The 26147-nt window shown below is 38.0% G+C and overlaps 1 protein-coding gene across 6 annotated transcripts in view; it reads left to right on the top strand.

The window, feature by feature from the left end:
- Window positions 1–26147, top strand: part of Gapvd1 (GTPase activating protein and VPS9 domains 1) — an 89175-nt gene that overhangs the window by 12978 nt on the left and 50050 nt on the right. For 5 of the 6 annotated variants that reach the window (XM_076845481.2, XM_076845479.2, XM_076845480.2 and 2 more), the window contains exon 2: window positions 19340–19492. The exons of the other annotated variant lie outside the window; for it this stretch is intronic. The gene's annotated coding sequence lies outside the window, so the exon portion shown is untranslated. The remainder of the gene's footprint in view (window positions 1–19339; window positions 19493–26147) is intronic. 6 annotated transcript variants of the gene reach the window in all.

The raw sequence follows: 26147 nt of genomic DNA, 5'->3' as shown, positions 1-26147 counted from the left end.
TATTTTTTAGTTTTTGGCAGACACAACATCTTTGTTTGTATGTGGTGCTGAGGATCGAACCCGGGCCGCACGCATGCCAGGCAAGCGTGCTACCGCTTGAGCCACATCCCCAGCCCTGGACACAATATCTTTATTCATTTTTATATGGTGATGAGGATCTAACCCAGTGCTTCACATGTGTGAGGCAGGTGCTCTACCACTGAACTATAGCCTCAACCCAATATTTATTTCTTAATTATGAGCAAAAACTTTCTTCAGTACATTATTAATTCTTTCTTTTTTTGTGATTCTGAAGATTGAGCCCAGGGCCATGAGCATGCTAGTCAGACATTCTATCACTGAACTGTGTCCTTACTACAAGAATGATTTCAAATATGCTCACTGGAAAGTTAGGATATATTTTCAACTTAAATTTAGTTACTGTTTTTTGTTTTTTTTTTTAAATACCTTTATTTATTTTTATGTGTTGCTGAGGATTGAACCCAGGGCCTTGCACATGCAAGGTGAGCGCTCTACCACTGGCCACAACCCCAACTCCTGGTTGCTGTTTTTAATTAATTAATGAATTTATTTATTTTTAATTTATATATATATATATTAAAGACAGAGAGAATTTTTTAATATTTATTTTTTAGTTTTTGGTGGACACAACATCTTTGTATGTGGTGCTGAGGATCGAACCCGGGCCGCATGCATGCCAGGAGAGTGCACTACCGCTTGAGCCACATTCTCAGCCCTGGTTGCTGTTTTTTAATCATTTTGGAACTATTTAGCAACAGCATGGCTAATTTTTTAAAAATATTTATTTATTTATTTTTTAATTGTAGTTGGACACAATACCTTTATTTAATTTGCGTATTTTTATGTGGTGCTGAGAATCGAACCCAGGGCCTCACACATGCTAGACAAGCACTGTGCCCCTAAGCCACAACCCCAGCCCAGCATGGCTAATTTTTAATCTGAAGCATTGCCCTTCATTCTTCATTGTTCATGGAACCCAGGGCCTTGTGCATGCGAGGCAAGCACTCTACCACTGAGCTACAGCCTCAACTTTTCTTCAGTTTTTTTTTTTTTTTAGTTGAACACAATATCTTTATTTATTTTTTGTGGTGCAATTAATTATTTATAAACTGAAACATTTATTCAGCACCTGCTATAGGCTAGTCACTGTGCTGAGTAATGGAGGGTAACAAAATGGGTATGTACCTACTTTGGGGAACTTGGGAATTTTGTTGTGAAAACACATTTTGCTGCAAACAGTGTGAAATTGCAGTGGGAGAGATGGGCCCAAATGAGGAAGTGTCTGAGTCAGGAAATGGTGGCTTAAGCCTCTGTTGCGTTGAGCTGTGCCAGATGCCTACATGGGATCTAACAGACCAATGAAAGGAGTAGGCAGAACATCTAAAAAGAGGGTACACAGAAGACTGTCTTGTGAGAAACAGTTGAAGTTGTCATTGGAATGTTGTATGTCCCTAAGAGAACATGAGCCCCTTAAGGGCAAACTTTGTCTATTTTGTTCATCACTGCCTAGCACATAGTAGGTATTTAATAATAAACATTCATTGAATATATAAGTGAAGGAAGTATTAAAGTTTATTGTATTTGTCTCAGTTCTTTGGAAAGAGAATTAATTTATTATATTAGTATGTTATCATCTGGCAATTTTTAGATAATCAAATTTAATAAAACATTATAAAATGAATAAGAAATGTTCTAGCACTAAAGGAGATATGTGTTGTAAGGGGAAACAAGTGTAGACAAATCATTGTAATTCAGCATGGTACCTATAAAAATTTTTTGCAAGGAGCACTGTTCTCTTATATGGATTGGTTAGATCACTGAAAAGTGTTGGATAATTAAGAAGCTAATGTTAAAATTATTTGATTGACAGAACACCAGCGATAACATTGTAGCAGGTCACAAAAAATGGTAATCATGTCCTTTTTCGTCTTATCACATTAATAGGAATGTTAAATACTATGAGGAAAAGTGTGTTTATAATTTATTTATTTATTTATTGATACTGGGGATTGAACCCAGAGGTGCTTTACTATTGACTGAACAATATCCTCAGCCCTTTTTATTTTTTATTTTGAGACAGGGTCTCATAGAGTTGCTGAGACTGGCGTCAAACTTACTATATCCTCCTGCCTCAGCCTCCCAAGTTGCTGGGATTACAGGCCTATGCCACTGCACCTGTCAGTGTAATTTTTAAAATGACAGTTCTATGGCAATGTAGCCATCGGTATATAAAAATCTTTCCTATACTTAATCTTTTAGTTGCATAATCTTATTTTTTCCAAGCCTTATTTAATACTTTTTTTTGGTGGTAGTGGTGGTACTGGTGAGCAAATCCAGAGGCATTCTACTACTAAGCTACATCCCCAGCCCTTTTTACTTCTTTTTACTTTTTGTTCTGAGAAAGAATCTTTCTAGGTACTGAGGCTGGCCTTTTGTGATTCTCCTGCCTCAGCCTCCCAAGGTACTGGGATTACAGGTGTGCACCACCATGTCTGGCTTTAATGACTTTTTTGATAGTGTGTCTCTCCCCCCTTCTCCCTCGGCCATAGATATGGAGTTTGTTTTTTGGATATGTTTTGTGTATGGGGAGTAATCAGGATTGAACCCATGACCTTCTACATGCTAGGTAAGTGTCCTACCCTGAGCTATATCTCTAGACCTTTTAAAAATTTGAGACAAGGTCTCACTAAGTTGTCCACACTGATCTTGAAGTTGTGATCCTCTTGCCTTAGTTCTCCCCCTGTCTGGTAGCTGGGATTACAGGTGTGCACCACCATGCGTGGCTATATAGCTAGTTTTAGGTTCATTGCATTATTCTTCAGAATCTTCCTATCCAGAACTTTATTAGTATATATTTAAGTCTTAAAATATATGGAGGACCTGTTATGTATGGCTGAGTGTGTTTATTATCTGGGCACCATTCTGTGTTAATTCCTAAGAACTTTTTATATACTTCCATGTAGCATTTTAACTTAGAAGTTGAGAGAATTTACTTGGTCCTCAAGTCCAGCTACTTTGTCAGGCAATTGGAAGCTTTCCAAGAAAGTTGTACACCTGCTGACTTATATATTAGTAGTTGAAGAAAGAGTAAGGCTATTATAAGTAGTAACCTTGACCATAAATTAAAGCATTCATTATTAAAAGATGATTGGCTTAGTCGTTAAAACTGATTTCTGAAGCCAGATATACTTGGATTCTGTTCTTAACTTTGGTAGTAACTAATTTGATTTTGGGAAAATAATTAAATTTTTCAATTTCCCCAGCTGTAAATTGTGATTAAGAATATCTTTTAGGGGGCTGGGGTTGTGGCTTAGAGGTAGAGAGCTCCCTTACCATGCATGAGGCACTGGGTTCCATCCTCAGCACCACATAAAAATAAGATAAAGTTATTGTGTTCACCTATAACTAAAAAATAAAATGTTAAAAAAGCATATCTTTTAGGCTGGGGGTATAATAGGGTGGTAAAGTGTGTACTTTAAAAAAAAATTTTTTTGAGGGGGTACTTGGGAGTGAACTCAGGGGCACTCAACCATTAAGTTGTATCCCCAGCCCTATTTTGTATTTTATTTGGAGACAGAGTCTCACTGAGTTGATTAGTGCCTCGCAATTCTGCCTCAACTTCCCAAGCCTTTGGGATTATAGGTGTGCACCACCACACTTGGTGTACTTTTTAAAAAAATTTATAAATATAGTTGATGGACTTTATTTTATTCAATTATTCATATGTGGTGCTGAGAATTGAACCCAGTGTCTCACACATGGTAGGCAAGCACTCTACCACAGAGCCACAACCTCAGTCCACCCGGATTTTCTTAAACAAGAAAAAGAAATATATTTGCCTTCCTTTAGTACAGCAGAAATTAGTGCAAAAAGTAGTAGAGTTATGGAAATTTTGTGTCAGATTTATGTATTTCGTTTCTGATCACAGTTAACTAAAAGAACATTTTTGTGTGATTATTAAAACCTTGCAGTATATTACCAGATGTTAATGAGTTTTAGAAATCACATGGTAGTTTGTCCCTTTTCTAGGTGATGGTTTTTAGAGATTGTGATAAATTACAGTGTTCAAATTCTTTTTTCAAGTTTGTTTAAGTTTTCTTACTGAAAATAGTTGCTAAATTGGATGTTTGAAGTTAGAAGTATATTATTTGTGTAATTAAAAAATTTAAGATTTTATTCTTTAGAACAGTTTAAAATTTATAGGAAAATTAAATACAGAGAACCCTTTAGACCCAGTACCAAATTCCCTTTATTACTAATGCTTTACCTTAACATGGTGTACTTGGGGGCTGGGATTGTGGCTCAGCAGTAGAATGCTCACCTAGCATGGGCAAGGCACTGGATTCGATTCTTAGTACCATATTAAAAAAAATAAGTAAAATAAAGGTGTCGTCCAACTATAACAATAAATAAATAAGTAAATAAATGGTGTACTTGTTACAAAGAGTGAACTAATATTGATATATAATTATTCACTATAAAGTTCATACTATAGTCAGATTTCTTCAGTTTTCACCTAATGTTGTTTTTCTATTCCAGCATACTATATTTAGTTCTCATTGTATAATTTTTTTTCAAAATATTTATTTTTTAGTTGGACACAATAGTTTTATTTTGTTTATTTTTATGTGGTGCTGAGGTTCAAACCCAGGGCCTCGAATGTGCTAGGCGAGTGCTTTACTGCTGAGCCACAACCCCAGCCCTGTCATTGTATAATTTTTAATGGGATTATCTTAAATTAGATCTTTGCAAATGTTGCTTTATTTTCAAATTTCAAAGCCATATCATGTGTGCTGAGGCATATTATATTACTAATAATGCTCTTAGATTGAAGATAACTGGCCCTTTAATTTCACTTTTAGTCTTTTTCCAGCATAGTTTCCATAATGTTAGCAAATAGTCTGTCTTACCACTTTAGTTATGACTTCAATCTTTGCCACTTACTTTTATGAAAGGTTCATTTTGGTCAGTTCTGTCATTTGATGGACATAGAGTCTGCTTTGTCCCGGTGAAATAATAAAAATTATTATTATTATTTTTGTAGCATTTGCCCATCTGAACTTTCAACTTCAGGAAGGTTGAGCAGTTTCTAATACGGGTCACTTCTTCCCATGATGTTCTTCTTTTTTTTTTAAAAAAATTTTATTTTATTTATTCTAATTAGTTATATATGACAGCAGAATGCATTTCAATTCATATTACACAAATAGAGCATAATTTTTCATGTCTCTGGTTAAACATCATGTGTTCATACATTACTTAGGGTAATGATACCTGCCTAAAATTACTTTTTATTTAACAAGAATAATGACATCCTTCACTGTGGAGTCATTTTTTAGACCTCTCACAGTTTATTGTGTGAGGTAGATAAGGGTATTATCTCAACTTTGTTGAAGTGATCAGTTGCAAGTCACCTTGCCAGTGGGCGTCAGAGCCTGGTCCTCAACTCCTCAGATTTTCTTGTTCCAGTTTTAGTGTCCTTTCCACTATGTTGACGAAAGTATTCTGTATTAAACTAAGAAAATAGGAAGTGGTCTTCTTGTATTGACTGTCTTAATGTTATTCCTGAGTGTTATCTGGTTGATAAAGAGGTAATTAGTTTGTTCACCTGACAACTCTAGTTGTCACAGTTTAGAACTGTTGGATACATATGATTAAGTTGGGATGCCTTTAATTAGAAATTCTCAACAGTAAAAACTTGGAATGTGATTTTTGTACCATAGAAACTTTAAAATATTTTTCCTACTTTTGAGACCTTCTCTTGAGTCTTAGGAATTCATTTAAGTGTAATTGTTAGCATTTGTAATGTTTATCCTCCTTGGAACTTTTTTTTTTTTTTTTTTGGTTCCAAGGATTGAACCCAGAGATGCTTAATCACTGAGCCACATCCCCAGCCCTTTTAAAAAATAATTTATTTAGAGACAGGATCTCACTGAGTTGCTTGGGGCCTTGCTAAGTTGCTGAGTCTGGCTTTGAACTCACGCTCCTCTTGCCTCAGCCTCCTAAGCCACTGAGATTAGAGGCATGCACCACCATTCCTGGCCCTCCTTGGAATTTTTAAAAAAAATTATTTTAGTTATTGATATGTATTTTATTTATTTATTTTTATGTGGTGCTGAGGATCAAACCCAGTGCCTCACACATGGTAGGCAAGCTCTTTACCGCTGAGCCACACCCCCAGCCCCTCCTTGGAATTTTTAATGTATTTTATAATTCACAAATTCCACCTTATTAGGCTGTGCTGCCTCTTCATGCTTTGCATTAGTGTAGGTATGATTGCTTATCATGCATGGGTTGGCAAACGTTTTTCTTTAGAGGGCCAGATAGTAAATATTTTAGGCTTATGGGCCATAAAGACTATGGAGGAGTCTTAAAACTATTCAACTTTACCATCGTGGCTGTGTGGCATGAATGCAGCCAGATTTCATATATATATATATATATATACACACACACACACACACACACACACACACACAAATGGACATGGATTTGTTCCAATAAAACTTCATTTTTATAAAACCACAGGCTAAACTTGGCCCAGAAACCATGGTTTGCTGGTCCCAACTCCATTATCATTGTGGAAGTATACGGAAAGTCATTGTGCTTAACTATTTCCACTAAAATCTCTCCACTGGGGCTGGGGATGTGGCTCTAGCGGTAGCGCGCTCGCCTGGCATTCGTGCGGCCCGGGTTCGATCCTCAGCACCACATACCAACAAAGATGTTGTGTCTGCCAAATACTGAAGAATAAATATTAAAAAAAAATTCTCTCTCTCTATCCCTCTCTCTCACTCTCTCTTAAAAAAAAAAATACATCCTCTTAAAAAAAAAAAATCTCTCCACTGGGCTCTTGGTGATACATATTAATTATGTGAGTTGAGAAGCTTAAATTTATTCTTCAAAAGCTTAATATTTAATATACATTGGTATAATCTATTCATTTTAGTTAATTTCTGAGGACTAGAGATTGAAACTCAGTTTGCTTTAACTACTGAGTTCATTCTCAGCCTTTTTTTTTTTGAAAGAATTTTTTTAATATTTATTTTTAGTTGTAGTTGGACACAACACCTTTATTTTATTTATTTATTTTTATGTGGTGCTGAGGTTCAAACCCAGGGCCTTGCATATGCTAGGCGGGCGCTCTACTACTGAGCCACAACCCCAGCCCTCATTCCCAGCCCTTTCTATATTTTGTTTTGAGATAGGGTCTTACTAAGTTGCTGAGACTGGCCTTGAATTTACAATCCTCCTGCCTCAGCCTCCCGAGTAGAATTATAGCTGGGATTATACCACTCTAGCTTTATTTTATTTTTGTAGAAAAAGTGGTAAGTGGTATTAAACTTAAGTGGCAAAGTCTAGTTTTTGACCATTTCAAAAATAAATGAGCTAGTGGATCATGCCTGTAATCCCAGTGGTTTAGGAGGCTGAGGTAGGAGGATCAAGGTTGGAGGCCAGTCTCAGCAATTTAATGAGCCCTTTAGCAACTTAGAGAGACCCTCCCTTAAAATGAAAAGGACTGGAATATAGCTCAGCGGTCAGCGGTAAAGCACCCCTGGGTTCAATCCCTAGTACCCGTCCCCTAATCAGAAAAATGCCTACAAATTTTAGGAAAAATTATATATTATTTTTAGGTATACCTAGTGTTCATTTTAAAATTCCTTGATATTATTCATGCTCTTTTTCCACAGCAGTTTGTGACAATGCAAGTCTAAGCAGAGGTGTATTAAGAATTTCTTGTGTTTGGCCATGATATTTGGATGGGGCAAAACTCAGATATGCTCTCAGACTTTGAAGGGACCTTCTTTCTTGCTGAAAAGATAGGATGTAGAAACTACAGATGGAAAAAAAAAAATAGAATCAGTGTCAAGTTAGTGATATGAATAGTGAGTGCTTCATGAGTTCAGAATTGGGATTTGTCACTGGGGGATAGCCTGTATGGGAGGGAAGGAAGGTTTTATTGAGTTAGGGCTTGGAAATTAGAGGATGTAGATTAGATGGGTCTGATATAAACATGAAGTTGAATTGAAAATAAAAATGGGTATGCTAAGCCCCAGGCCACCATCATTCTAAATGGAGAAAAATTGAAAGCATTCCCTCTAAAAACTGGAACAAGGCAGAGACGCCCTCTTTCATCACTTATATTTTACATAGTTCTTGAGACACTGGCCAGAGCAATTAAACAGACGAAAGATACAGATAGGAAAAGAAGAACTGAAATTAACACTGTTTTCTGATGATATGATTCTATACCTAGAAGACCCAAAAAATTCCACCAGAGAAGTTCTAAAACTAGTAAACAAATTCAGCAAAGTAGCAGGATATAAAATCAATACTTATAAATCAAAGGCATTTCTGTATATCAGTGACAAATCCTCTGAAAGGAAAATGAGGAAAACTATCCCATTTATAATAGCCTAAAAAAAATAAAACAAAATACTTGGGAATCAACTTGAAAAACTATAGAACAGTAAAGAAAGAAAGAAGACCTTAGAAGATGGAAAGATCTACCTTGTTCTTAGATAGGCAGAATTAATAGTCAAAATGACCATACTTCCAAAAGCACTGTACAGATTTAATGCAATTCCAATCAAAATCCCAGTGACATTCCTCATAGAAATAGAAAAAGCAGTCATGAAATTCATCTGGAAAATTAAGAGACCCAGAATAGTTAAAGCAGTCCTTAGCAAGAAATTGAAGCAGGTGGCATCACTATACCAGACCTTAAACAATACTACAGAGCAATGTTGTAACATGTTGTAACAAAAACAACATGGTATTGGCACCAAAATAGACTTATAGACCAATGGTATGAGAATAGAGGACACAGAGACTAACCCACATAATTACAGTTATATTATATTAGACAAAGGCACCAAAAACATACATTGGAGAAAAGATAGCATCTTCAACGAATGGTGCTGGGAGAACTGGAAATCCATATGCAACAAAATGAAATTAAGGGGCTGGAGTTGTAGCTCAGCAATGGAGCACTTGCCTCATATGTGTGAGGCACTGGGTTCGATTCCTAGCACCACATATAATAAGCAAATAAAATAAAGGTTCATCAGCATCATATATATATATAAATTAAGCTCCTAGCTCTTACCATGCACAAAACTCAAAGTGATCAAGGGCCTAGGAATTAAACCAGAGACACTGCACCTATTAAAAGAAAAAGTAGGCCCTAATTTTCATCATGTGGGATTAGGCCCCAACTTCCTTAATAAGACTCCTATAGCACAAGAATTAAAATCAATAATCAATAAATGGGATGGATTCAAACTAAAAAGCTTCTTCTCAGCAAAAGAAACAATCAGTGAAGTGAATAGAGATCCTACAATAGGGAACAAATTTTTACCACATGCACATCAGATAGAGCACTAATTTCTGGGATATAGAAAGAACTAAAAAAATCTTAACACCAAAAAAAAAAAAAAAAAAAAGCCAAACCAAAAATAACCAACCAAACAAACAAAAACAACAACAGAACAAATAACTCAATCAATAAATGGGCCAAGGAACTGAACAGACACTTCTCAGAAGGTGGTATACAGTCAGTCAACAAATATTGCAATTAGAGAAATGCAAAATCAAAACTGCTCTTAAGATTTCATCTTGGTACTGGGGATGTGGCTCAAGCGGTAGTGCGCTCGCCTGGCATGCGTGCGGCCCGGGTTTGATCCTCAGCACCACATACAAACAAAGATGTTGTGTCTGCCAAAAACTAAAAAATAAACATTAAAAGTTCTCTCTCTCTCTCTTAAAAAAAAAAAAAAAAAAAAAAAAAGATTTCATCTCACTCCAGTTAGAATGGGAGCTGATAAGAATACAAACAACAGTAAGTGATGGAGAGGATTTGGGGAAAAAGGCACACTCATACATTGCTGGTGGGACTGCAAATTGGTGCAGCCAGTATGGAAAGCAGTATGGAAAATCCCTGGAAAACTGGGAATGGAACCACCATTTGACTCAGCTATCCCACTCCTTGGTCTATACCCAAAGGACTAAAATAAAATAGTAAAAAAAAATAAACTGAGAAGGCCTGTCTTACTCAACTGTTTTAATATAAGGAAATAGTGTAAAATAGGATTGGAGGGGTGGGCCAAGGAAGATTGGGCCTTGAACACTAAGCTAAGGAATTGGAAATTATCCTCTTGAATGTAAGGAATGATTAAAAATTATGAGCACCATTTTTCCTTTAAGTCTTTCATGAAACTCACAGATGTGATTTTTAATGTTTTCAGTATAGTACATGTATTTTAGTTAACATTTAAAGATAATTTTATTACAGTTCACTTCTTTTTTTTTTCCCCTCACCCACCAAAGGACAATCTTGTCTAGACAAAATATGCAGGGAACAAGGAAAAGGAGTAAAAATGATGACACAATTTTTTGGTCTGAACAATTGGAAGAAGGGAATTGCCGTTGATAGAGATGAAGAAGGCTGGGTTTTGGGGTGGGGATGGGGAGTTTTTTGCAGGAGGAGATAGTTTCATTTTGAACGTTTAGTTTGAGATGCCAAGTAGGCAGTTGCATATACAGATTTGGTATTCAGGATAAAAGTTTAAGACTGGTGAAATTAATTGGCAAGTTGTCAGTCCCCCTCCCCTGCCCCAGTATTGGGGATTGAACTAGAGTATCCTAGTACTGAGCTATATCCCCAGCCCTTTTTATTTTTTTATTTTGAGACAGAATCTTACTAAATTACTGAAGTTTGCTTTGAATTTATAATCCTCCTCCTTCCACCTCCCAAGTCACTGAGATTAGAGGTGTGCACCACCATGCCTGACTGTCATCAGTATTTTTAAATTTTTTTTTTGTAGTTGTAAATGGACAGAATGCCTTTGTTTTATTTATTTTTATGTGGTGCTGAGGATCGAACCCAGTGCCTCACGCGTGCTAGGCAGGCGCTTTGCCACTGAGCTACAGCCCCAGCCCCGGTATTTCTTTTCTTTCTTTCTTTTTTTCTTAAAGAGAGAGAATTTTTTAATATTTATTTTTTAGTTTTTGGTGGACACAATATCTTTATTTTCTTTTTATGTGGTGCTGAGGATTGAACCCAGTGCCCCGTGCATGCCAGGCGAACGCATTACCACTTGAGCCACATCCCCAGCCCCACAGTATTTTTTTTAATATTTATTTTTTAGTTGTAGTTGGACATGATACCTTTATTTTATTTATTTATTTTTACGTGGTACTGAGGATTGATCCCAGGACCTCGCGCGTGCTAGGCAAGTGCTCCACTGCTGAGCCACAGCCCCAGCCTCTGTCATCAGTATTTTGATGGCAGAACCATGAGACTGAATGAGATTACCTGGGCAGTATATAGAAAGAAAAGAGTGAGGTCTGAGTGTCTAGCCTTGGGGTGCTCCAAGTGTGTGTGTGTGTGTGTGTGTATGTATGTGTATGTGTACAAGAGATTGAACTGAGGGGCACTTGACCACTGAGCCACATCCCCAGCCCTATTGTATTTTATTTAGACACAGGATCTCGTAGAGTTGCTCAGCACCTCATTCTCACTGAGGCTGGTTTTGAACTTGTGGTCCTCCTGCCTCAGCCTCCTGAGCTGCTAGAATTATAGGCATGCACCACTGTGCCCGGCAAAAGGGTTGGTTTTGACCAGCAAAGGCAAGGCAGTTCATTCAGAGTAAAAGAGAGCTCACCATACACACACACAAACACACTCGTACAAATGTGTGTGTGTGTGTGTGTGTATGCATACATATATATATATATGGTACTGTGGGAAATCTTGTTGCTTCAGTTTTCTTAGGTAGAAATCAAAGAGTTGAGAATAATGATGGTTGGGTTTGTGGAGAATAAAGAGGTATTTGGTTTGTGGAGAGGATGATATGAATTTGCTGACTGTAGAGAAGGAGAGCGGTGGATGAACTGGAAGTAAGAGTGTGCACGCTGTGCAGCAATGAAGTTCCATCTGGAGTTTATGTTTATGAATTGAAAGTGATGTTAGTGGGACCAAGTGTATATGTGTTTTCCAATCCACAGGTGTCAAAAAGGCAGAACATTGGTTTTTACTGGGATTGTGGTATAGTGAGGGGCAAATTGAGGGTGTGCACCATTCAAGAAAGTGATTAAAATGTTTGTCTTTAGCAGTTGTCAAGAATCCAAGCAATAATAAGTGTTGGTGAGGAGGTGGGGAATAAGGTACACTCATACATTGCTGGTGGAACTGCAAATTGATGCAACCACTATGGAAAGCAGTTTGGAGATTCCTCAGAAAACTTGGAATGGAACCACCGTTTGACCCAGCTATCCCCCTCCTTGGTTTATACTCAAAGGAATTAAAATCAGCCTACTACAGTGATGCAGCTAAATCAATGTTGATAGCAGCTCAATTCAGAATAGCTAAACTATGGAACCAACCTAGATGCCCTTCAACAGATAAATGGATAAAGAAAATATACACAATGGAATATTACGAACAAAATCATGGTGTTTGCAGGTAAATGGATAGAGCTGGAGAATATCTTGCTAAGCAAATAAGCCAATCCCAAAAAACCAAAGGCTGAATGTTTTCTCTGATAAGCAGATGCTTATTCATAATGGGTGACTGGATGGGTAGAGAAGAATGGAGGAACTTTGGATTGGGCAGGGAGGAGAAGAAGGGGCGTGGGGGTGGGAAGGATGGTTGAATGAGACAGACATTATTATCCTATGTACATGTATGATTGCACAAATGGTGTGACTCTGCAATGTGTGCAGCCTCAGAGAAATGAGAACTTGTGCTCCATTTGTGTACAATGTGTCAAAATGTATTCTACTGTCTTGTATAACTAATCTGAACAAATTAAAAAAAAATAAAATGTTTGTCATTGGATATATGTTAGTAGGTAAGACAGGGAGGGGTGAATTTAAAAAGGTGGTAGGATTAACAACTTGAAAGTCATGGTAGGGTCATGTGACTGTTGGTGATTGGGGGTGTAAGGAAAGATTGTAGCATATGACTGCAGTAATACAGTCTGATCATATGAGAGTCAAAGCTGGGTTTTTTAATAATGAGGAAGGGAGAATGGTGTGAAAGTGCTTGTAAGAGTGTGAAGTGAAGGGTGTGGGAGAGGAAACAGCTATGCCTGACAGGTGTATAAAAGAAGCAATGTTCCTGTGGAGAAACCAGGATTCAGTTAAAGCAAGAAGGTAAAGGGGTTTCTTTCCAGAAAAGGTTCAAGTTACAGGGAAATTTCTCTGATCTTTGAATTTGTGCTGCAAGTGTAACTGAAAAGGATGAAAGAGATGAGTAGGGCAGGAGGTGAGGTTAGAGGAGGTAAGTTGTCTAGGAATTGGGTTCTGCAGGATGAAGTATTGGAATTTCTGGGCTTCTTGGGTGGAGGACATGAAAATAAGTAAAGGCAGGCTAATTTTAGACCTTGGACCTGGTTGGGCCAGAATAGGTTTTGGTGGTCTTGGTGGGGGGTGAGAAAAAGCAGAGGAATTTTCTTGCCAAATACACTCAGAGTTTTCTGGGGTTTCCATTTGATTTCTGTTATTGGGAACATAGAGATTTAATTAAGGAGCAACCTTAATTGAGCACACAGACTCCCAGCTGACATCTGCAGATGTTTTAATATATTTTGACACTATTAGGAAGTCAGTGGATTTTAAAGGGGTCTTGGGAAGGATTGAGAAGTTTTATATTCGAGATGTTTTGGAAATACTAATCTGTCAATGTGGGATGGATTGGAGAGAGAAGAAACCAAGGAAGAGTACACATTAGGAAATTTTTTCAGTTGTCATGGTAATGAATTTGGTTATTTGCAGAGGAATTAGAAAGTTGAGGACAGAGAGTTGAACTTGATGGCAGATTTACTGCTGAGAAGAAAGATGTGTTTTAAGTTTGAGGAGTCTGTGCCACGACCAAAATAAGAAGGTCCGAAACAATTGCTGGTTTTTTACATTTATTTTTTAGTAGTAGTTGGACACAATACCTTCATTTTACTTATTTTATGTAGTGCTGAGGATCGAACCCAGGGCCTCGCATGTGCTAGGCGAGTGCTCTACTGCTGAGTCCCAGCTCCAGCCCCAAAGCTGGGTATTTATTCTTTATGAGAACAATGGTTGTGTCTTTTTGTTCTGAACTATGTTATCAAGGTTTGTCATAGTGAAACAATTTAGAAAATGTTTGTTGAATTGAATTAAATTGGACAAGATGTTGGGTTTGCTTTGTTTGTTTTTAATATTTTTGTAGTTGTCAATGAACCTTTATTTTATTTATTTATATGTGGTGCTGAAAGTCATACCCACTGCTTCATGCATACTAGGCAAGCACTCTACCACTGAGCCACAACCCCAGCACTATTTGTTTTATTTTGGTTTTGTCTTTTGCTATACTGGAGATTGAACCTAGAGCCTCACAAATGTAGGCAAGTGTTTTACCATGTAGGTACATCCCCAGCCCTTTATTTTATCTCATTTTGAGACAGAGTCTCACTAAGTTGTCTAGGCTGGCTTCAAACTTGCCTTTCTCTACCTGAGCCTCCTCAGTAGCTGGCATTACAGGGGTGTACCATTGTGCCTGGCAATAGAAAATAGTTTTTAATAGCTTTTCCAATTCTGAGATTCTAGTTTCATATTAGGATGTTAAAACTATTTGAGGTTGATGGGTGTAGTTCATTGGTACAGTGTTTGCCTAGCATGCTTAAGACCCTGGATTCAATTTCTAGCACTGCAAGTAAAGAAAAAAGAATTTAAGTTCATATGAGGGCTGGGGATCTGTTGAGAGCCACAGCCGAAGGGGCTCCAGCAAACTTTCAGACTACCAGCTGATGATTGGCTCACAGCAGCCCCAGCAACATCTAGCAACATCTAGCTGATTGGCTCCTCTGCGGTGATGCTCTTTGGGCTGTTTCCCTGCCCTTTCAGACCACGGAGCTGCTCATTGGGGGACTTTTTTGGCTCCGCCCATGCGACCCAGCCAATCGGCCTCAAGAGCAGGAGGATTGTGGGAGGTTGGTTGTTGGGGTGTGTGCTTGTGGGAAGCCGGTGGTGGCAGTTGGGCTCTGAGGGTTTTTTCCTGAGGAGCTGTTTTGTTTATCTTGTGTGGTTCTAAAAATAAAGTTAGTTTCTTTTGACAAGTGGCTCCTGAATTGTGCCCAGCCAGACTGCGGCATTTGGTGGCCCGTACGGGGATCGAACCCGCGACCTTGGCGTTATCAGCACCAACGATTCGCTTGGTCATAAGCCAGTTGTTTTATTAATGGCATTGCTTGTTCTGTATTCCCAAAAACTCTGGTAGCTGTTTGAATAAGCCTATCTACAAATTCAGCATAAGATTCATTAGTTCCTTGTATTATCTTAGATAATTGACCTTGTAAAAATAAGGCTGGGCACAATTCAGGAGCCACTTGTCAAAAGAAACTAACTTTATTTTTAGAACCACACAAGATAAACAAAACAGCTCCTCAGGAAAAAACCCTCAGAGCCCAACTGCCACCACCGGCTTCCCACAAGCACACACCCCAACAACCAACCTCCCACAATCCTCCTGCTCTTGAGGCCGATTGGCTGGGTCGCATGGGCGGAGCCAAAAAAGTCCCCCAATGAGCAGCTCCGTGGTCTGAAAGGGCAGGGAAACAGCCCAATGAGCATCACCGCAGAGGAGCCAATCAGCTAGATGTTGCTAGATGTTGCTGGGGCTGCTGTGAGCCAATCATCAGCTGGTAGTCTGAAAGTTTGCTGGAGCCCCTTCGGCTGTGGCTCTCAACAGGGATCAATTTTTTAAAATTCCACATGAGATTATGTGGTACTTGTCTTTCTGTGCTTGGCTTATTTTATTTCATATAATGATCTCTAGTTCTATCCATATTGTTGCAAATGAGGGGATTTCCCTTACCCCATACTGGTGATTGAACTCAGGGTTCTTTACCATTGAGCTTCATCCCCAGGCCCGCCCCTTCCTTCCTTCCTTCCTTCCTTCCTTCCTTCCTTCCTTCCTTCCTCCCTCCCTCCCTCCCTCCCTCCCTTCCTTTCTTCCTTCCTTCCTTCCTATTGTAGTTGGGTGTAGTACCTTTATTTATTTATTTTTATGTGGTGCTTAGGATCGAATTCAGTGCCTCGCATGTGCCTGGTGAGTGCTCTACCACTGAGCCACAACCCCAGTCCTCCTTTCTTTTTTAAATTTTCTAATTTGAGACAGGGTCTCATTAAGTCTCAACTTGCTAAATTGCTGAGACTGACCTTGAACTTGTGGTCCTCCTACCTCAGCCACCTCAGTGTCTGGGATTACAGGTGTGTACCACACCCCCCCAGCTTTTTTTTTTCCCCCATGGTTAAATTTCATTCATATTCCATTGTGTATATATGCCACATTTTCTTTGTCCATTCATGTGTTGATTGACACTTAGTTGATTCTATATATTGGCCATTGTGTATAATGCTGCAGTAAACATGGAAGTACAAATATATTATTGGCTATATTGACTTCCTTTGGATATATATTTAGTGATGAGGTTGCTGGATCATGTAGTAGTTCTATTTTTTATCTTTTGAGGAACCTTCACACTGTTTTCCATAGTGGCTGTACAAAATTACATTCTCACCCACAGTGTGCAAGGGTTCAATTTTCTCTACCTCTTTGCCAATTCATATGGTATTTGAGGGAGAACTCAAGTGATGTAGATATTGCCAGAACCCAAAGTTCTGTAAAAACTGATAGTAAAAAGCAAACAAAAACTTTCAGGAGTCAGTTTTTAACATAATTGGAGGGCTGGGGATGTGGCTCAAGTGGTAGCGCGCTCGCCTGCCATGCGTGCGGCCCGGGTTCGATCCTCAGCACCACGTACAAACAAAGATATTGTGTCCGCCAAGTACTAAAAAAAAATAAATGTTAAAAAAATTCTCTCTCTCTCCCTCTCTTTCTCACTCTTTATTTTTTTTTCTTTTTTTTTAATTTTTTTTTAATTAATTTTTATTGTAGGTTGTTCAAAACATTACATAGTTCTTGATATATCATATTTCACACTTTGATTCAAGTGGGATATGAACTCCCATTTTTACCCCATATACAGATTGCAGAATCACTTCAGTTGCACAACCATTGATTTACATATTGCCATTCTGGAGTCTGTTGTATTCTGCTGCCTTTCCTATCCTCTACTATCCCCCCTCCCCCCTCCCCTCCCCTCTTCTCTCTCTACCCCTTCTACTGTAATTCATTTCTCCCCCTTATATTTTCCCTCCTTTCCCCTCACTTCCTCTTGTATGTAATTTTGTATACCCCTGAGGGTCTCCTTCCATTTACATGCAATTTCCCTTCTCTCTCCCTTTCCCTCCCACCTCTCATCCCTGTTTAATGTTAATCTTCTTCTCATGCTCTTCTTCCCTACTCTGTTCTTAGTTACTCTCCTTATATCAAAGAAGACATTTGGCATTTGTTTTTAAGGGATTGGCTAGCTTCACTTAGCATAATCTGCTCTAATGCCATCCATTTCCCTCCAAATTCTATGATTTTGTCATTTCTTAATGCAGAGTAATACTCCATTGTGTATAAATGCCACATTTTTTTTATCCATTCGTCTATTGAAGGGCATCTAGGTTGGTTCCACAGTCTTGCTATTGTGAATTGTGCTGCTATGAACATGGATGTAGCAGTGTCCCTATAGTGTGCTCTTTTTAGGTCTTTAGGGAATAGACCGAGTAGTGGAATAGCTGGATCAAATGGTGGTTCCATTCCGAGCTTTCCAAGAAATCTCCATACTGCTTTCCAAATTGGCCGCACCAATTTGCAGTCCCACCAGCAATGTACAAGAGTACCCTTTTCCCCACATCCTCGCCAGCACTTGTTGCTGTTTGACTTCCTAATGGCTGCCAATCTTACTGGAGTGAGATGGTATCTTAGGGTGGTTTTGATTTGCATTTCTCTGACTGCTAGAGATGGTGAGCATTTTTTCATATACTTGTTGATTGATTGTATGTCCTCCTGAGAAATTTCTGTTCAGGTCCTTGGCCCATTTGTTGATTGGGTTATTCGTTATCTCATTGTCTAATTTTTTTAGTTCTTTGTATATTCTGGATATTAGGGCTCTGTCTGAAGTGTGAGGAGTAAAGATTTGTTCCCAGGACGTAGGCTCCCTATTTACCTCTCTTATTGTTTCTTTTGCTGAGAAAAAACTTTTTAGTTTGAGTAAGTCCCATTTGTTGATTCTAGTTATTAACTGTTGTGCTATGGGTGTCCTATTGAGGAATTTGGAGCCCGACCCCACAGTATGTAGATCATAGCCAACTTTTTCTTCTATCAGACGCCATGTCTCTGATTTGATATCAAGTTCCTTGATCCACTTTGAGTTAACTTTTGTGCATGGCGAGAGAAAGGGATTCAGTTTCATTTTGTTGCATATGGATTTCCAGTTTTCCCAACACCATTTGTTGAAGATGCTATCCTTCTTCCATTTCATGCTTTTAGCCCCTTTATCAAATATAAGATAGTTGTAGTTTTGTGGATTGGTTTCTGTGTCCTCTATTCTGTACCATTGGTCCACCTGCCTGTTTTGGTACCAGTACCATGCTGTTTTTGTTACTATTGCTCTGTAGTATAGTTTGAAGTCTGGTATAGCTATACCGCCTGATTCACATTTCCTGCTTAGAATTGTTTTTGCTATTCTGGGTCTTTTATTTTTCCATATGAATTTCATGATTGCTTTCTCTATTTCTACAAGAAATGCCGTTGGGATTTTGATTGGCATTGCATTAAACCTATAGAGAACTTTTGGTAATATCGCCATTTTGATGATGTTACTTCTACCTATCCATGAACAGGGTATATTTTTCCATCTTCTAAGATCTTCTTCTATTTCTCTCTTTAGGGTTCTGTAGTTTTCATTGTATAAGTCTTTCACCTCTTTTGTTAGGTTGATTCCCAAGTATTTTATTTTCTTTGAGGATATTGTGAATGGGGTGGTTGTCCTCATTTCCATTTCAGAGGATTTGTTGCTGATATACAGGAATGCCTTTGATTTATGCGTGTTGATTTTATAGCCTGCCACTTTTTTCTCACTCTTTAAAAAAAAAAAAACATAATTGGAAATGAAAGTAGATATTGTTGACATAATGCTTAAGTTCGTTGGTTGAGAGCAAGTGCATCTTTGGAGTAAAAATTGAATCGTTTGAGTCTTTACTTGGCTACTTAACTACTTGTGTCATCATCTTCCTAAACTGCCAGATGAAGATAATGAGATGACACAGGTTTGTGAGAGTTCCCCAAGGAAAAACAGCAGAATTCTTGACATAATTAGTCTAAAGAAATGTTAGTTTGATGTTATTGTTATTCTGATATTTTTACATTTTTTTTTTTTCTGTATTGCAGATTGAACCCTGGGTCACTCTACTGCTGAACTACATCCCCCATCCTTCCAGTCCTTTTCATTTATAATTTTTACAAAGGGTCTTGCAAAGTTGCTTGGACTGGTTTCAACTTTTGATCCTTCTGCCTCAGACTCCTGAGTCGCTGGGATTACAGGCATGTGCCACTTTTAAAAAAACTAATTTATTTGCCAGTTGTCTCTGCTTTCCTGTTGTCTTCAGTATGGTAAATTTTTTCTACTTTTAGTTATTTATGTATATATTTTATTTATGCTATTCCTTAACTTATGACTATTAAATTCTCTTGTGTTTTAAGTGGTATTCTAGAAGAGTAAAGCAATTTTATTTATTTATTTGGTTTTGCAGTATTGGGGATTGAACCCAGGGCCTTGCACATGCTAGGCAAATGTTCTACCACCAGAGCTACATCCCTAGCAGTTTTACAAAATTAATTAACTTATGGTACTAGGGATTAAACCTAGGAGTGCCCTACTAATGATCTGTATCCCAGCCCTCTTCTTTCTTTTGTATTGAGGATTGAACCCAAGTGTATTTAACCACAAAGCCACATCCCTGGTCCCTTTAATTTTATATTTTGAGACAGGATCTAACTAAGTTGCATAGGACCTTGCTAAGTTGCTGAGGCTGGCCTGGAACTTGCAGTCCTCCTGCCTCAGCCTCCTGAGTCACAGGGATTACAACATGGGCCACCACAGGGGCCTCGTTTTTTTATTTTAACAGTTTCTTGATTAGATGCCCAGGCTGGCCTCAAACTTGTGATTTCCCACCTCAGCCTCTTTAGTAGCTGGAATTTCACGTGGGTACCCAGCAAACCCTTTTCCTTAACGTTTTTTTTGTTTTTATTTTTTGGTGGTGGGGATTGAACCTAGTGCTACCACTGGGGTATGTGGGGATGTACTCTACCACTGAAGTACATCCCTACCCCTCTAATTGTTGTTTTCAAAAAATAACCTGTTTGCTATTGTTATATGTTTTATGTATTGTATTTTTTTTTTTTTTCAAATTGTGCAAGCCAGTAGATTTGGTACTAGCTGAATTGAGTTCAGTTAAGATTTCTGAACTTCTATCATTAACTATACTAGGGTGCTGAATTGAGTTATTTTTTAAAAAATACTTTTATTTATTTATTTGTTTGTTTACTTATTTTCATATGTTGCTGAAGATTGAACATGTGCCTCACATGTGCTGAGCATGTGCTCTACCACTGAGCCATAAACTCAGCCCTCAAGTTGAGTTAGCCTTTATCTTGAGTTTAGTCTACTGGGAGCAATGGAGAAAGGTATAATATCATTGTAATGAGGCATGTGCCATTTATTAAACAAAATAGGATTCCAAGTATGAATCCAAGTATGTGCTGTGGGGCATGCCTGTATAATCCCAGGCACTCAGGAGGCTAAGGCAGGAGGTTTGCAGTTCAGGGCACTGTATCATTGAGCCACATCCCCAGCCTTTTTTATTTTTTATTTTGAGGTAGGGTCCCTCCAAATTGTCCAGGCTGACCTCTGCCTCAGAATCCTTCTGCCTCTGCCTCTCAGGTATTTGAGATTATAGTACGTACCACCAGGCCTAGCTCCTACTTTTAGTTATAAAAATTTTCTGACATAAAAACTTGAAGGATAGTACAGTAATCACCATATACCCACTACTAATTTCAACAGTATTCAACAATATACCCACAACTCATTTAACATTTTGCTAATTAAAAAAAAAACAAAACTTTTTATTTTACGGTTTTTTTTTTTTTGGTACTGGGGATTGAACTCAGGGGCACTCAACCACTGAACCACATCCCCAGCCCTATTTTTTATATTTTATTTAGAGACAGGGTCTCACTGAATTGCTTAGGGCCTGACTAAATTGCTGAGGCTGATTTTGATCTTGTGATCCTCCTCCTCAGCCTCCCAAATTGCTGGGTTTACAGGTGTGTGCCATCATATCCTGTTGAGTGCATTTCTTAAAAGTACAATAGTTTCCTGTATAAACCATAATACCAGTGTCATATATAATAAAATCAACACTATTTTTTAAATACAGATATCTAATCCATATTAAGATTTCTCTGGTGTCACCAAAATGGTTTTTGTTTCTTTTTTCCCTCAGTCAAGAGCCCATCAAGACTCTTGAATTGCCTTGTGTGGTGGTTTACACTTGTAATCCCAGCTCTTGGGGAGGTTGAAGCAGGAAGATCACAAGTTCAAAGCCAGCCTCAGTAACTTAGACCATTTCTCAAAATAAAGAGAGATGGGGATAAGACTCAGTAGTTAAGCACCCTTGGGTTCAATCCCTGATACTCTCCACCCCCTGAAAAAAAAATTACAGTACTCTGAGTTAAAAAAATAAAAGAATGCTAGGAATAATTTTGCTGGTATAATAGAAAAGCTTATATGAATATTAATCTGGCAAAGTAAGCTTGCTTGTATTGAATTGAAATAAAAGAAACAGGTAATTTTTAAAGTGCTTACTCTGTGCAAGATACTTTTCTTTTTTTTTGGAGTTCAGAGATGATTCAGACATTATTTGTGCCCTAGAGCAGTGCTATTCAGTAGAATTTTCTGTGATGTGGAAGTGTTCTGTCTGCACTGCTGCTTATATAGTGACTGCTAGGTATGTGTGGTTCCTTTAGTAATGGAAATGGTGGCTAGTATGACTATGAGACTGGATTTAAATTCAACTAAAATGTTTTATGAAAGTTGAATTTGCCAGGCATGGTTGTGTATGCCTGTGATCCCAGTGACTTGGGAAACCAAGGCAGAAGGATTACAAGTTTGAGGACATCCTCAGTAATTTAGTGAGATCCTGTCTCAAAATGAAACAAAAAGAACTGAGGATATATTTCAGTGGTTAATCCTCAGTACAAAAAAATAAATAAATAGCTGGGATTGTAGCCTAGCAGCAGAGCGCTTGCCTAGCATGTATGAGGCACTCGGTTCGATCCTTAGCAGGACATAAAAATAAATAAATAAGATAAGGGTATTGTGCCAATCTGCAACTGAAAATATTAATAAATAAAAAATGTGTATTATACATGTTTATAAGGTTTTTAAAGTATATTTTTTAGTTATATTTGGACACAATACCTTTATTTTATTTATTTATTCTTATGTGCTACTGAGGATTGAACCTAGTGCCTCCCACATGCTAGGCAAGTGCTCTGATGCTGGGCTACAGCCCCAGCTCCATGTATCATACATTTTAATTTTTAAAAAATATTTATTTAGTTGTAGATGAACACACAGTATCTTTATTTATTTTTATGTGGTGCTGAGGATTAAACCCAGTGCCTCACACATGCGAGGCAATGCTTTACCACTGAGCTACAACCCCAGCCCCTCATACATTTTAATTTTTTTTAAAGAGAGAGAGAATTTTGTAATATTTATTTTTTAGTTTTTGGCGGACACAACATCTTTGTTTGCATGTGTTGCTGAGGATCGAACCCGGGCCGCATGCATGCCAGGCGAGCACGCTATTGCTTGAGCCACATCCCCAGCCCATACATTTTAATTTTTAAAAAAAATTTTTTTAGTTGTAGATGGACACAATAGCTTTATTTTATTTATTTTTATGTGGTGCTGAGGATCGAACCCAGTGCCTCTTGCAAGGCAAGCACTTTGCCACTGGGCCACAATCCCAGCCCTACATTTTTAATTTTAATTCAATAATTTCATGTGTCTAGTGACTAAAATATTAGGTATTTTAGCCTGAAAGTCTTATCTATTTTCAGAAGGTGATAGGATGTGAACATGTGAGAAATATGAGTTAGTAAGATATTTAAATAGCAGTCAGGGCAATAGAGGGGTATAGTGCAGGGCATGTTTGATTTTCATGTTAACACTGCAGAAGTGTAGGAGCATGCAAGGTCACTAAAAAAGGGTTTTGTTAGGTTATCAAGTAAAAGATTTTTGTGAAGTTAAAAGATTCATATAATGGAGCAATGGCAGGTAGATTATTTGGGGCTAGGCTTCAGAAGGCTGTAAATGCCATATACCTAAATACTGAGCTGTTTGCTTGAAAGTAATAGAAAACCATTGAAAATGTTGAAAGCAGAAGAAAAGTAACATAATTGTGGTAGTACTTTAAATATATTCATTTGGTGGGGTGTTAAATAATTGAGACACAAGTATGCTACAAAGATGGAATTTAAGTGTCAAATGACACAGTATGAAGAAGAATGCTGGTTGGAGATACACTGAGATTCTACAGGAAGAACAGATGTAGAAAAAAATTGGAAAACAAGAAAGGGTTTTTGAGAGATTGTGTTTTCAGGGGAGAAGAGTATTTTTTTTTTTTTTTTTTAAAGAGAGTGAGAGAGGGGAGAGAGAGAGAGAGAGAGAATTTTAATATTATTTTTTAGTTATCGGCGGATACAATGTATGTGGTGCGGAAGATCGAACCTGGGCCGCGTGCTACTGCTTGAGCCACATCCCCAGCCCAAGTATTTTTTTTTATAATTAATATAATTGAGTTAAAGTGATGGAAAGTTGTTCAAGGCATATGTAGAGATCAAAGTAATAATAATCATGTATTGGTGCTCTCACCTCTCACCTATGTGGTATACAAGTTTCTTAATACCCCTGGGCTTAGATTCCTTAGCTATAAAGTACCTGTCTCAGGGATATTGTGCAAAGTTCTAAGAACTTTGAATTACACCAGGAACAATTTTCTATTTATAAAGTATTTTCTCATGTGCTCAGTTGTAATGAATAACACCACACCCTCTTTGTCTGTCAGAGTTGGAAATTTGTACCTTACTTCCATATGTAGGTGTCAGCAAATCTTCAATTTTCTACCTCCTTACTTCTCTCAAATTTGTCCTGTTTTTTTTGTTGCCCAACTGCAACATTCCTTGCTGAACAGTTTCTTAGTCTCATCCCCACTTCCTCTTCCCTTTCTCTCTTGTCCTAGGAATCAAACCTGGGACTTCATGTATACTAAGTGAGTGCTCAGCCACTGAACTATATTCCCAACCCTTTTTATTTTTTATTTTTGAGACAGATGTCATTAAATTGTCAAGGCTGGACTGAAACTTGTAATCCTCCTGCCTCAGCCTCTTGAGTAGCTGAATTACAATTGTTCTCCACTGTATCCTGCTCTACTTCCTCATCTTTTATAGTCTCAAATATAAATTTAATCATGTTAATTCATTTAAAGTTCTTCCCATTAACTCTAGGCAAAATTCAAGTTTCTTAACTCTAACTTCTTGTACCCTCTGTTCCTGTAGCCTTCTCTCTCTTTATGACTTTCTTCCGTCCCCAGTCCTCACTCTTAACACATAGAAACACACATAGCCCCAGGCTATAATAAATCTATGTGTAGGTCTCTAAATGTACTGTCACAACCCCCCCCCCCACTTTTCTATTTTTTGCAGTGTTCAGGATGGAACCCAGAACCTTATGCATGCTAGGCAACCACTCTTCCACTAGATAAATCCCCAGCCCCTCCGAATGTACTTTGTTATACTGCATGCCTTTGCTTGTTTGTTTTCTTCAGAAGTTTACTTGCCCACCATCTTCTTTATGTCTGGCAAATATTCGTTTTTCTTTCTTTTTTCTTTTTTTGGTACTGGAGATTTACCCAGGAGCGCTTTACCACTGAGCTACACCCCCAGCCCTTTTTATTATTTTGAGACAGAGTCTCACTAAGTTGTTTAGGGCCTCCCTAAGTTGCTGAGGGTGGCCTCAAAATTGCAATCTTCTTGCCTCAGCCTCCTGAGTGGCTAGGATTACATGCACCATCATGACCAGTATGTTTCATTTTTAATGCATTTCTGGACACACAACATTGTTTTCTGTGATACGTGTAATAGATGTTTCTATTATTGATACAAACATTAGTCAGACATTCTAGGTTCAAGAGTATATCTTAAATAATAATATTTTAAAATACATGTGCTATTTGTTTAGCCACAGGACAGACAAAATTTATATGATTTCATTTATATCTTTGGCAACTATTTATTCAGTCCTGGCTCTGGTGGCATTTACTGTTTAGCAGAGAAGCCATCCAATAAGTTTGACTAACATGCAAGTACATGTCTATAGCAGAATGCCAGCTAGGGGAAGTGCTTTTAGGAAGTAATCTTTTCTATATTAGAAGCAGTTGTTTGGATAGGCCTAAGAAAATATTTAAGCAAGAGAAACCTGTGTGAAGTGAAAGCACTAGTCTTGGAGCTATCTGGAAGAAATACCTTCTGGACAGGGATCAGCAAATGTGGAGGCTTTGAGGGAGGGGCAACTTGGCCTGTTCAGGAGACAGCAAAGTGGCAGGTATGTCTGGAGCTGCATGAGCTAGGGTGGAATGATGAAGATGGGACTGGAGAAATAGCTGGGGGAGATCAGGTAGGACCTTCATATTTCATTCTAAATGTAAGGTAAAGTCTTCAGATGGTTTCTTGCTGGATAAAGTGATCTGAGTTAACCCTATGAAGAGAACAGACTCCAAATGTTCAAAACAAGAAACAGGGAGGTGAGTTAGGAAGTGGTGATTATAGACCTCCAGGTGAGAGATGGTGGTTGGCTAGCAGTGGAAGCAGGGCATAGTCAGATTTGAGTTATATTTTGAAGACAGAATCAACAGAATGTGTTGATTGTGATGTGAAAGAGCATGGTCAAGGATGACTTCAGGGTAGTAGGTAGATACTGGACTTAACAGTGTTTGCAGAAGCTGCCTCTGAGCAGTGACCTTATTAGGAACTTTTTCCTTCTTTTTTCTTACCTGTGTTTACCAATTTTAAAAACTAAACCTTTAAAGCTTCTGTAATAAAAATATATAGATTATTTTAAAAATTAGAG

The sequence above is a fragment of the Callospermophilus lateralis genome, chromosome 2 (genome assembly GCF_048772815.1).
Source record: "Callospermophilus lateralis isolate mCalLat2 chromosome 2, mCalLat2.hap1, whole genome shotgun sequence".
NCBI lineage: Eukaryota > Metazoa > Chordata > Mammalia > Rodentia > Sciuridae > Callospermophilus > Callospermophilus lateralis.
This window is presented reverse-complemented; position numbering and strand designations above follow the sequence as displayed.